General features: G+C 47.5%; 1 protein-coding gene across 4 annotated transcripts in view; it reads left to right on the top strand.

The window, feature by feature from the left end:
• The first annotated feature begins 2409 nt into the window (after nt 1–2409).
• Nucleotides 2410–12482, top strand: part of Eva1a (eva-1 homolog A, regulator of programmed cell death) — a 60819-nt gene continuing 50746 nt past the window's right edge. For 2 of the 4 annotated variants that reach the window (XM_015499858.2, XM_048787425.1), the window contains exon 1: nt 2699–3006. The gene's annotated coding sequence lies outside the window, so the exon portion shown is untranslated. Of the gene's footprint in view, nt 2428–2697; nt 3007–12482 lie in introns of those variants that run through there. The other 2 variants (XM_048787426.1, XM_015499860.2) reach the window with 2 other exon arrangements.

Genomic DNA, 12482 nt, shown 5'->3' with positions numbered 1-12482 from the left:
CCCCCAGGAAGTGGGTAGCTTTGAGGAGTTTTCTTTTTTTAAAAAAATATATTTTTAAATTTCCACTATGATTTCCTCTTTGACTAGTGTTTTTCAATTTTTATGTATTTATTTTTGTGATGCTGGAGATCAGACCCAGAGCCTCATGCATGCCTGACAAACACTTTACCACCAAGCTACATCCCCAGTTCCTGAGGGGATCTTCCTCCAAGACTCAGTCATAGCCCACAGGTCCTCTGACTTAGCTTCTGCAAGCATCTGCCTGTGTAGGATCCTGGAGCAGTCACTCCTTTCAAGATTTGTTTCCATGCCTGCTCTGGAGAATGATGTGTAGGAGCCCTAAGGAGGCTCTCTGGTCAGCAACAGATGCACCGATGTTCTGCTCCACAACAGAGGCAGGGGCTACCCTATATGGAAGCTCTAGTTCTTTCATACCTGTTATTCCTAAAAGGTGCTGAAGTTCAGAAGTTCAACAGCATTTGCTTCATTTTAACAAAATAAGACAATGTTTATAAAGTAGGATGCTCAGGGGCTGGGGGTTTGGCTCAGTGGTATAATGCTTGCCTAACATACACAGGGCCCTGGGTTCAAATCCCAGCACTGCTAAAATAAATAAATAAATAAACAAACAATACTGAGCCCAATGGCTGATGTGTACTGTTTAACATATATTGCCAGTTCTTAGAAGTCAGAGTAATTTTACATCTAAAGCTAGACTGGGTCTGAGTGCTTCCAGGATCCTTTCTCCAGCTTGTGGGGAGGAAATGAACAGAACCAGTGGTCACTAGAACTTAGTCTAGAGCCCAATGGCCCCCTAGCAATTCTATATTCACCCACTGGCAACTATGCCATATTCATTCATTCATTCATTCATTCATTCATTCATTCATCATACATTTACTGAGCACCAGTTGTGTGTGGCCCTATGCTCAGTGCACAAATCTCTAAACTCTGATACTGGTGCTTGTTGTGTCCTGGGCTGGCAAACATAGCATTATGTCAGGAAACCTGACTCTGGCCGCTGCCTCTCCAGCTGCCTGCTGATAAAGTTGGTGAGTTAGGGAGTGCTCTGCTGATGGCACTTTGCATGCCGGGCTATGGAATTTGGGGTCAGTCAAGTGTGTGTTCTTTTTACAGATAAGGAAAGGGCATCTGAGGGAGAAGGGCTTACCCAAGTTCATGATAGTAATTTAGTGATTGTCTGAGGCTAGAACCTGGTTCCTTGATTTGTCTGTCTCTTCATGAGAGCAGGATAACTTGTATTTTCGCTTTCATTTAAACGGGTACTGTTTTCCTTTCAAGTCAAGGTGTCAAGTTAAATGGAGTAGCTCTTGAGTAGTCTAGTTGCTTCTCAACTCTGTATTAGATCACCTGAAGAACATTTCCAAAATACTGATATGGGAGCCCCACTCCAGACTAATTAAGTATTTGTGTGGGTGGAGCTGGGGGTTCTTAGTGGTTTTAAAAGTTTCCCAGGTGTTTTTAATATAAAGCCAGGGAATGAAGGTCTATAGTCAGTGGTCTAGAGAAAAATGTTTCCAAATTGTAAGGCATACTTGAATCCTTGAATCACTTGGAAATTTTGTTAGAATGCAGATTCTGATTCAGTAGATCAAGGAAGTCCTGAGAATCTCCATTTCTAGTAAGTTTTCAGTGTTCTATTAATACTGTCTGTTCCTGGACCACACTTCCAGTAGCAGGTCCAGTTGGTGCCGAGATTTTGGTCAACCGCTTGGGACTTGTTACTCCACCCAGGGTCCTGGGAGTCACTTCTCTCCTGCTCTCTTTCAATCTCTCCACATCTCCACCCCATACAGTCCTTCTTCATCAGATATGGGATTCTACTGTACTGCCCTCCTTAGCTCCTATCCTTTCTTGATGGACTCGTCCTACAGTATTTTTCCCTGTTCCTCAAGATCACTCACTACCTCGGCTCTGTCCTTTGCTGGACTGCCTCCTGATGGGGCTCTTTCCCTCTTGCCTCTGCCCAGTCTATTTTCACTCAGCAGAAAGCTCACCCACTCCCCGACCCATGACAGCATCCGTGGGGATCTCATCTTCCCTGCATTTGTGACCTGTGATGATTGTCTAGGAACAGGATGCCCTCCCTCTGGTTTCGGTTCTGCATTTCCAACACCGGAGCTCGGCCCCATCACATTCTTAATAAATACTTGTCGAATTTAACGAATAAAACCTCAAACCTGAGTGAGCAAGGCCAAAGGCTTCAGCTGCTCTCTTTCCCATAAAAATGAGCATTCCTTCGAGATTATGCATCAGGCTTTAAACTCTTCACTCGGGGAAAAAAATACAGTTGATCAAATTTAACAAAGTAAGTGGCTATTTCCTGTCTGAGTTGGGTATTTTAATACGGTTCAAAGCAGGCGACAGGACAGAAATGGGAGGATGGATGCTGGCAAGAGCTTGGAGGTCTGCTTCCAAAACTGGGCTTGTTACAGAAGGGGGAACGGCTGGGAAGTTCGGGACAGGGTGGGGACAGCCGCTGGGGAGTCTCTTGGCTTTGAAGACTGTCGGAAGCGCGGGGAAGCAGGCAGGAGTTGGGAACGCAAACTAACTTGGCGCGGAGGGAGGCGCCGCGCGCCGCTGCCGTTCAGGTTTCTTGTCTTGCGAGATCCCACATGGGCCGCTGGCTTGGGGAAGGGGGCGGGGGAGAGGGAGGGCAGGTCCAGAGCCGAGGGGATGGAGGAGGGGAGAGATCGAAGGAAATGAGACAACCTTTTCCTCCCACGGACTCGGGCTCCTGCAGCGTTTGCGGGGCTCAGCACAGTTGTCCGTGAGCCCCGAGGCCGGGACTCCGTGTGCCCAGCTCAGGCCCGACCCGTGCGGGTGGTCCGGGATTTCTCTCCGAGGCTCCGGTGCCAACCCAAACCCGAGCGGCGCTTTGTCGCGCGTCCTTTCCTCGGTGTTCGGCTCCGGGTGCCCCGGCTCAGCCCCCGAGCGCCCGGGAGTGCAGCCCCCCGGAAGTGCGCGCCTGCGGTCCTGGCGAAGGTAAGCGGCGCCCCAGAGCGCGCCCAGGGCGCAGGGGTGCTGGGCTTTCCCAGCGGGCCCCGGCTTCTCCCGAGCGCCCCCTCTTCGGAAACACCTAGAACACTTAGGACCTGAAACTGCTGCTTTGTTCTCGAACCCCTGCCCAGGTGTTGTATGTAGGCTGAGTCCCCCAGGGATCACTTGCTTCCTAGCATTTCCTTTTTCTTTTTCCTCCTCTTCCTACGATTACCCTGTTGCTCCCTTTGCTCCATACGTTTCTTTTTCGATATCAAACAACTCTTTGCTCCCCATCTCTGCAGCCTGGCTTCGGACTCCTGGTCCTTTCCAAATCTGGGCGCCTCTCTCCTCCGCCTCCAGGAGCAAGGCTGAGCCACCCGCTCCGCGACAGTGACTGGCTTTGACCTCGGGCCTGCCCGGGGTTTACCTGCATGAAATTTAAGTGTCGCCAAGTTGAACTATTTACCTGGCTTGTTTTGGAGGCACCCAGCTCCTGGCGCGCATTGGGCGCACCCCCACCCACCGACCCTGAAATCAGAGTGGATTGCGGAGTAAAAAGGCTGTTGGCGCCCCCTAAAGCCTCAATGGGATGCTCTGCTAGTGGAGAGGGGTGCAGTCAGTTCCACACCGCTAATCTGCGGGTGAGGGCGTCTCACCGACTCGGGGGTGCCCTCGATATGGGGCTCTATGGAACGCGGAGGTAAAGGAAAGGTTCAGAAGGAGGGGACAGGATCGATCATGTAGCTCCAACTTTCCATTTTGCTCTAACTGCCTGAGCTCTCACATCAAGCCTATGAATAGGGTCTCCTATTCCTATTTACAAATAGGCGAAATGAAATGCAGTGAGATTAAGTAATCGCCCAGGGCCACACAGTTTGGAAAGGGCCCAGCCAGGATTTGGATCCCAGATCGTCTGTGCTGTACACAAAACCTAGTCCAGCGGTAGAGGGTTCCTCTGTACCGTCTGAGCGGCCTCCTGCTTGCTCAGACCACGGGGGACCAGGCTTTTCCCTTTTTGAACAAGTATGTCTTGATGTTTTTTGTTCAAACTCAGACATCCTTGCAATTGAGTGGCCAGCTGAATCTCACTGTCTCAGGTCCTGGAGCCAGACCACCAGCCTTTGAATCCCAGCGGATGCTGATGCCTTCCTTCCTGTACTTTTTGTAACTGGATTTTCTCATCGGTAAAGTTGGGATGATAGGGTTTAAAGCAATTGTTTCAACTAGGGTTTTGATTTGCCCCTCAAGAGACATCTGGTAATGAATGTCTGGAGACCATTTTAACCATAAAGTGGGGAGGATGCTATTCACATGGGGTGGGGAGAGATCAGGGGATGTTGCTAAGTATTCCATGTTGCAAAGGACAGCCCATCACCCCTCAAGGAAGAACTGTCTGTTCTAAAATATTAATAGTGTGGGTTGAGAAACCCTAGCTTAATGTATTAGGTCACAGAGTGCCATTGTTTCCAGCTCTCATCCTTTCATCTGTTCCTGTTGGTCTGATCATACCAGTCTCTGTCCTCCTGTCTCCCCTCATTCCAGAACCAGAATTTGTTGCTAAGCCAAATCAGAACATACTACTCTATTGCCTCATACTTTTTTCTGTTCATTTGTTTTTCTTTATTTACTTTAAGAAAATTTTCAATATTTTTATTGATGCATTATAATCGTACACAGTAGTGGAATTCATTATTACATATTCATACATGCACACAATGTAACAATATGATTTGGTCAATATCTTTCCTCAGTATTTTCTTTTCCCTTCTTACATCTCTCCCCCTATCCTTTACTAGTCTCCCTTTAATTTTTATGAGATCCCCCACCTTTCTTTTTTCCTCTCTAGCTTCTGCATAGAAGAGAAAATATACAATCCTTGACTTTCTGAGTTTGGCTTATTTTGTCTAAACTAATGCTCTCAAGTTCCCTTCATTTTCTTGCAAATGACATAATTTCATTCTTCTTTGTACTGGCTTATATTCTTGTTGGTCAGAAAGAACATGGATTGGCAGGTGTTTTTCAAGCATTAAAGGTGACTCCTCTGTCCAGGTTTGAAAATCATCGTCTTTACAAAATAAAATATAACCTTTGACCTTGTACACATGGCTCTTTGAAATTAGCCAGCCCTCCCACCCTCACTTCTGCCACTTTCTCTGAGCTTCTGCCATATCTCCTAACTCACTGCTCTTTTGGCCTTACTTTCTGGACTGTTCCTTTTTCTCCTTGATTGGCAAATTCTTTACCATTCTTTGAGACTAGAACTCAAGTCTCCTTCTGGATGATGCTTTCTAAGACAATTCTGTTGCTCCCTGCTGCTCCACCCATTCCACCATATCATTCAATAACTCTCTTATCGTGTGTACTCCACCATGTAGAGATCTCTTGCTTAGCTCTCAACTGGTCTTTATATACCTTGAACCTTGCATAGTGCTGTGTTCCCTGTTGGGGGCAGGGAGCACACTTTCAGGCTTTGGGGTCCATTTGCCTGCATTCATTTCCCAGCTCTGTCACTTGTTAACTCTGTGACCTTGAGCAAGTTAACTCAGTCTTTCAAAGGTTTATTGGTAAAATTTGAAGAAATATTCTGCCTTCTCTGTAGACTACTATAACTAACTAATGGGATCATAATTGCTCATGTTGGTACTAAGTGCCTACTCTGTGGTTTAAGTTTAGCATTTTATGAGTTTTTACTCAATCCTTAAATGTCTCTTTAAAATTAGTATTGATATTGTCCTATTGGAAAAGAAATGGAGACACTGAGAAGCTAAGTAGCTTGTCCACCATCATACAATTCATTAATGGTGGGGTCAGGATTTGCATAGACACCTGGATTATAGAACACTCACTCTTAACATTGTTTAGGTAAAGGACTTAACCCAGTGCTGGGAGTATAGTAAGCATTTGGTACATGTGAGCTGAGGTTTGTTGAGTGCATTAATGAGAGCCTAAGTTCGCTGGGTTTTCATCTATATCACACTTGTGATCTAAGGCTGTGCCGTTACATATGTAACTCCTGTTCCTTTCCTCTCCTTGCCGTCCTCACAGCCACAGAGGGGCAGGACATTGAGGTAGTCTGTCACAGGCTGGGCCAGTACCACTGACCTCAATGCTAAATGAAGCCTAAGTGTGCTTAGTCACAGCTAGAACAGCATTATCTCTTTGGGGGTAGAGGTGGAGTCAACACCCCTGCTTGGAGGAGAGAGGTGTGGACATGGGTCAGGAACTTCATGACCCTGATTTTGTCTTTACCAAGCATGTGTCCTTTACAGTGTACATCAATTAAAGATGGTGAAGCCAATCAGTGAGTGGGGGTGGATGAATAAGCCCCCCAGCTGTCTCATCTTGTGCTTAATTAGATGCAAGAGAACAGCTTTTCACCAAGTATTAGGAGGAATGTTGATCTATTCAACGTAAAACTTGTTCAAGGGATTTAATGACCCATATGGGGTATTGGAGAACCAGGTTTGGACCCTGAGTGAGTTATATGTGACACTGGATACTAGGTTACAGCTGATCACTTCACTAACTTAATCTTATTTTCCTAAAAGCAGTCTTGGCTTTGAAAGCTGAGCCCCCTCCTTGCTATTCCCTGGGCCACTTGCTCTGTAGACTAGGCTGCCTTGCACAGATACCTGCACATCTGTGCACTCTTTCTCTGCAGCTGTCTCACACAGCTGTAATTCCTCTGAATTTGCTTGCTTTTGCAGATTTTCCCCCCACACTTCAGTGGGATGAGGTCACCTGGTATATGCAAGGACTCACAGTTTTGTTATAGACAGTGGAAAGACTCTTTGTGTGTGAATATGTGTGTGTGTGCGTGTGTGTGTGTGTGTGTGTGTGTGCGCGCGCACATGGGCGCATGCACTGGTGAATGAACCTAGGAGCACTTAAACACTGAGTTACCTCCCTTTTTATTTTTTATTTTGAGACAGGATCTCGGTAAATTGCTGAGGGCCTCACTAAGTTGCTGAGGCTGGCCTCGAATTTGGAGTCCTGCCTCAGCCTCCTGAGTTGCTGAGTTTGCAGGCGTGCACTACGGCACTGGCAGGGCCACTTTGAAGGGTGGAAAAGGGTGAAAACTTGTCCACGGATACATCTGAGGTTCTGCAGATGCCCGGTGTAGCATTGCCTTTCCCTTCAGGCCTCATACTCACTGTCTCCTGGAATTATCCCCTCCCCTTGGTCACCAGCTGGCCAATCTGAAAAACAAATTCCCCCAGGATGGTAGTGACTGGAGTGAAAGATCCAAAACCTTTGGGCATCACTTGTCTATACACTGAGATTTTTTTACAGTGTAGCTCAGAAAATGAACTGGTCACAGGTGACGGGGTGGGAGTATCAGGCTTGGTGCCTGGTCTGCAGGCCTCTGATGTCACACCTTGTTGGCTGCCAACTTGAGTGGCTCCACTTAACTGACCAGTAGGCACATTTCTGATGAAAGCTGACTCCTGGTTCCAGGGAGATACCTTTGGCCCTTTTTTAGGTCTTGAGCTATGTTCTCTGTGAAACATATCTGCTGTTTGACTTGATGTGAAATCCTATTTGGTACAGGAAGGGGTATTTTGGTCTCAGGCTAGAGTGCTGGTAGAATCTTGAGGTGTTAGCATGACTTGATATACAGTACAAACAATAGCTCTGCGCTGGATGCCTGCGACCATGAAGACCTACCTGGTCCATGTCATCAAGGTCACAGTCCATGACATTCAATGGGCATGTGAACAGTTATCAGAAGGTCTTCAGTAGAGTGACAGACCTGAGCAGAGACCTGGGAGCACAAAGGAACCAGCTATCAGTCTGCTGGAGGAATCCAGAATGCCATCGCAAGAGGCTGTTTGAGCTGGGCCTTAATGCATAAGTAGGAGCTTGCTGGGTTTTGAATGGCTGGTGGTCAAAGGGTGTAACAGACAAGAAACAGTACGAGTGGAGGAGAAAAGTCCAGAAAGGGACTGGCAGAGGTTTAGGTATATTGGGGACTGGAAGGCTGGAGGTGTGTCTGGGGAGGTGACTTGGACCATTCAGTAGTTCAAGAGTCTGTTCTTGCCCTGTTGGGAGACAGTGGAGGGGACATTTACAGCTCAGGTGTGTTGAGCTCTCTGAGTCGCGCCTCTGCCTCCGGTCTCTGCTGGTCTTGTTTCCTCATAGGGCTGTGGGGCCAGAGTCCAGGGGCCGGGGAGGGACACTGTCTTCAGTAAGCAGAGAAGCCACAGTCAAAACAAAACTGTGGTTGTGGGTGGTGGTTTTGTTTCCTTTTCAAAGCCCTGGCTGATGAACTATGCGGATAGTCCCTCCAGGGAGCAGGCTTTGGAACAATGACGTTTGGAGCATGGAAAAGCCTGTATAAATTGCTAAGAAATTGCTGACTTTCTCCAGATTTAGAGAGGAAGAGAGGCCAACAGGGAGGGAGAAAAGAAGTGGGGGGGGGAGAGAAAGAAAGCCAGGGAGAGGTAGAGGGAGAGGAGGAAGAGAGATTCTGTTTTACATAAAATTCAGCCTGTGATCCAGCTGATCAGATGCTATCAGGACTGACATATTTCCTAGGAATTGTGTTCGCATTGCAGTTCTTCTTTGAACTTAAAACCTTTTGCAGGCACTTTCATTACATGAATTCCCCACAGATGACAGGTATCCGGGGTTGTTGATTGGATAATTGATGTGACATCACACTGTTCACAGTGATCCTCAGGCACATAGGAGATGCTTTGTGATAGATGAGTGAATGAATGTGTTAGCATGGAAGTCCCAGTCACCACCTTCAAGATACAGCCTGCGTGTGGAGATAGACAAGAGACAGACAGACAGTACAGCACAGTGCCCTAGGGCCATGGGGAGAAGATTCAGATGGGTGCAGAAGAAGGCCTAGTCCAGCCAGGGATCAGGGAATGGAGGCAGAGAGAAGGGTGCTGTCTTCTGGGGACCAACTCCCCCAGAGAATGTGATCTGATGGGTAGTTCCTAGTGGTCAATTATAATAGTGGCACTTGAGGTGGATGCCAAGGGCTTCCGGTGCCTTTGTTGGATTGATCCTTTAAGAAGGAAAGAGGACAGACCCACAGCTGAAAGGCAGACCCAGAAGCAGAACCAGTCACTGATTCTGAGTCCTTCACCACTGCCCTGGGCAGTCTTGGGGTAAGGTATGATCATCAAAGATGCTTTTAGAAAAGCTGTTTTCTAGACACCCAGGTCAAGGAGTTTGGGCTGCTGTGGTCAGGGCAGGGGCAGCCACTTCCTCCTTTATTCTCTCCCCTACCTGATGTCTAGGGGCAGTTAGAAGCTCTCCACTCTGGGGCTCTGTGACTTCTCTTCCTCCACTCACCCCGTCTTTGATCACCAGGGCGGCCTGCACTTTGTCCTCCACGTTGAGAGGAGGAGGAAATGCTCAGAAGAGAAGCTGCCATAAACTTGCCAGGAAACAGGGTTTTTCAGAACACCTGCTGTGGGCAAAGTGCCCCCCTCCCGCCCTGTACCTTCGTGCTTGTCACTAAGAAGGACAGTGGCTACAGGGAACAGACTTCAGGGGAGCTGATTCTTGCATGGACACCTGGGATCACGAGGGCTTCCTACACCACCGTCTTTCCTGGGCACACACATGACCTCATGACCTCATCTAATCCTTATTACCTTCCCAAAGCTCCACTTGCAAATACTACACAGCATGGCTCTCTGTCCCTTTGCTGGCTCATCTCATGAGGACAGAGCTCCCCACAGCAGCCCAAAGAAGGGGTGGGTGGGGTCTCTTACTGGCAGACACACGGATTACTTTCCTGGGGTCCCCTATTGGGCATGCTCTCTGGCTGACCAACCTCTGACAGTGGCTCCTTTGCTGATCCCTGAGATGTGACGGTGAACCTGTGGATGGGTGCAAGGAACATTGGGAGGGAGTCTGCACTGCCACTTGCCTGCTGTGAGGACTTGATCCCTCAATCTCTCACTAAGTCTGCCACAAGGGGCAGGAGTGGTTGGCCTGTGCATTCCCCAGCATTCCACCCTCAGAGCCTTAGGAAAGTTCAGGGTGAGGAGTGTCCCTGAGGGGACCCTTTGTACTCGCAGCTCAATGTTTGCTAACACCCCCAGCTGCCAGGCATAGTTCTAGGCCCTTGGGGACACAGAGATGAACAAGGAGTTTTTTTACCCAAGGAGTTTAGCGATTCAGTGCAGAAGGACAAAGGGATTGGAGATGGTGCTTCAACAATGTTTTTCTGCTTATCTTTCTCACCAAAATAATTTATTTGAAAGGATAGCGTGTATCTTAATGATTCCCGAAATACCACAGTCTACCGTGAACTCTGACATATAATAGGTGCCCAACCAAAGAACACTATCCTAGTCCATTTTCTGTTGCTATGACTGAATACCAGAGGCTGGGCATTTTATAAAGAAAAGAGGTTTATTTAGTTGATGGTTCTAAAAGCCCCCAGCTTGGCCTCTCGTGATGGTCTTCTGCTGGATCAGGACATGATAGAGAGAGAGCATGGGGGAGACAGCAAGCTTACCAATTCAGGTCTCCCTTCCCTTTCTTATAAAGCCACTAATGCAATCGTAGGAGTCCCACCCTCATGACTCATCTAATCCTTATTATCAACCCCCCACACCTGCAAATACTTTTAACTTATGACTTTAGGGATTTAGTTTCCAACACATGAATTCTGGGGACATACCCAAATCATTGCAGTTGATCTGCCCTAAAATGCAGTACTAGAGGCAATCCCAGAATGCCATTGAGTGTTCCAAAGAGGGACCCCTAAACTCATGGACAGCAGGTGGGTGTAAGAGGACATGAATTGAGGAGATGCTGACATCCAGGCTGATGAGAGGGAAGGAAAGTAGGCAGAGGGACTGGGGAGATTGGGTGGCCAGGTGAGTGGACAGAGTATACTTCAAGAAAGGAAGTAGGTAGGAGTGGTTGGACATAAGGTAGGTGAATCCATAAAGGGGCAAATTAAGCCCAGCAGGAGGGGCCTTGCTACAGACTCTACTCTGGAGGCCGTGGGGAGCTACTGCAGGATTTCACACAGAGGAGAGACTGGGTCAGAATTTCATTGTAATAATAGGCCTATCTGGCAATAGGGTAGACACCGACGAAGAAAAACGACAATCAGGATACCACGGTGGCATAGGTGGCAGAAGCAGCCTGGGGTCTGGAGCCAGACATGCCTCAGTCTACTTCTCTGCCCCTTAGTATCTCTTTACAACTTGCTGTGTAGTATGCTTCTCTGAGCCTCTGTCTTCTCTGAGAACAGGGTCTCTAATTCTTTTCTTATGGATGGTTTGGCTGTTGGTCAGGGTCATACTGGGTGTAAGATGTGAAATGTCTATGACATATCCATAATGGCCCATGATATTAGTGGCCAGCATTATTTTTAGTAATTAAAACGTTACTTACTATCATCCAGGTGAGAAACAATGAAGTTCTAAATAATAGACACTGGCAATCAGGGTGGAGAATCGGGCACCCACTCAAGAAATACTTGGGCAATAAAGTCACTCAATTTGGTGACTGATTGGCTGGGGGAGTAAGGGAGGGGCAGGAATCTAAGATGACTATGGTATTTTGGCCTGTGCAGCTCACAGTTAGGATAGTGGAGCTATTCATTAGGAGAGGTGATGGAGGAGGAGGTGGGGGAGGAGAAGGAAAAGGAAGCGTTTGTAGGAGAGGATGATGAGCTCAGTCTCAGACATGCTGAGTTTGAAGCATTCAGGAGAGCCAGGGAGAGATGTCTATGGGCAGATGGTTTTGTAGATTTTGATGTTCCGAGGAGTAGTCATGAAGAAGATTCGTGAGCAAACTTAACAAAGAGGTAGGGGTGTCATGATGTAGATCAGTCTATGAAGGAGAGTCATGGAGTGTGGTTAGAGGAATTATAATGGCTAATGCTTATTAAGTGTTCTGAATACTTTATGTACAACCATCTCTCACCAATAATTGCCAGGGAGGACTACTGTTATTTTACAGCTGAATGAACTAAGGCACAGAGATGGTAACTTGCCTATGATACACAGCTACCAACATTGGACCTAGAATTATTGCCAGGAGGTCAGGATCTAGAGTCTGTGCTGGCCTCCTTTGAGAGCTGAGGGTCCTGGGGTCCTATGCTGTTCTCTGGAAAGGAGAGGACCTAATGAAAGCATGAAGGGGACATGGAGAGAGGCAGGGGGAAATGGGAGATTGGAGTGTGGAAGAAGAGTACTCAGGAGGGAGAGGTTAACAGCATCATGTCATGCGCTGTCCCTATGAACTGGAACGTCCATAGATCTGGGAATTAGGAAGTTCTTGATGACTTGGTAAGGGGAATTTGAGAGATGAATTGGGCTCACAGACAAATAAGTGTAAGGTGAGACAGTGGAGATACTAATCTTAGGCAATTATTTCCAGAGCTCCGCTATAGAAGTTAGAAGAGAGAGAAGACAATGGCTAGATGTGTTAGGTAGAGGCAGGTTTTTAGAGGATATCTGCACAAGTTGACACGGAGAGGGACCAGCCTG

Source organism: Marmota marmota, unplaced genomic scaffold, assembly GCF_001458135.2.
Source record: "Marmota marmota marmota unplaced genomic scaffold, marMar, whole genome shotgun sequence".
Taxonomy (NCBI): Eukaryota; Metazoa; Chordata; class Mammalia; order Rodentia; family Sciuridae; genus Marmota; species Marmota marmota.
This window is presented reverse-complemented; position numbering and strand designations above follow the sequence as displayed.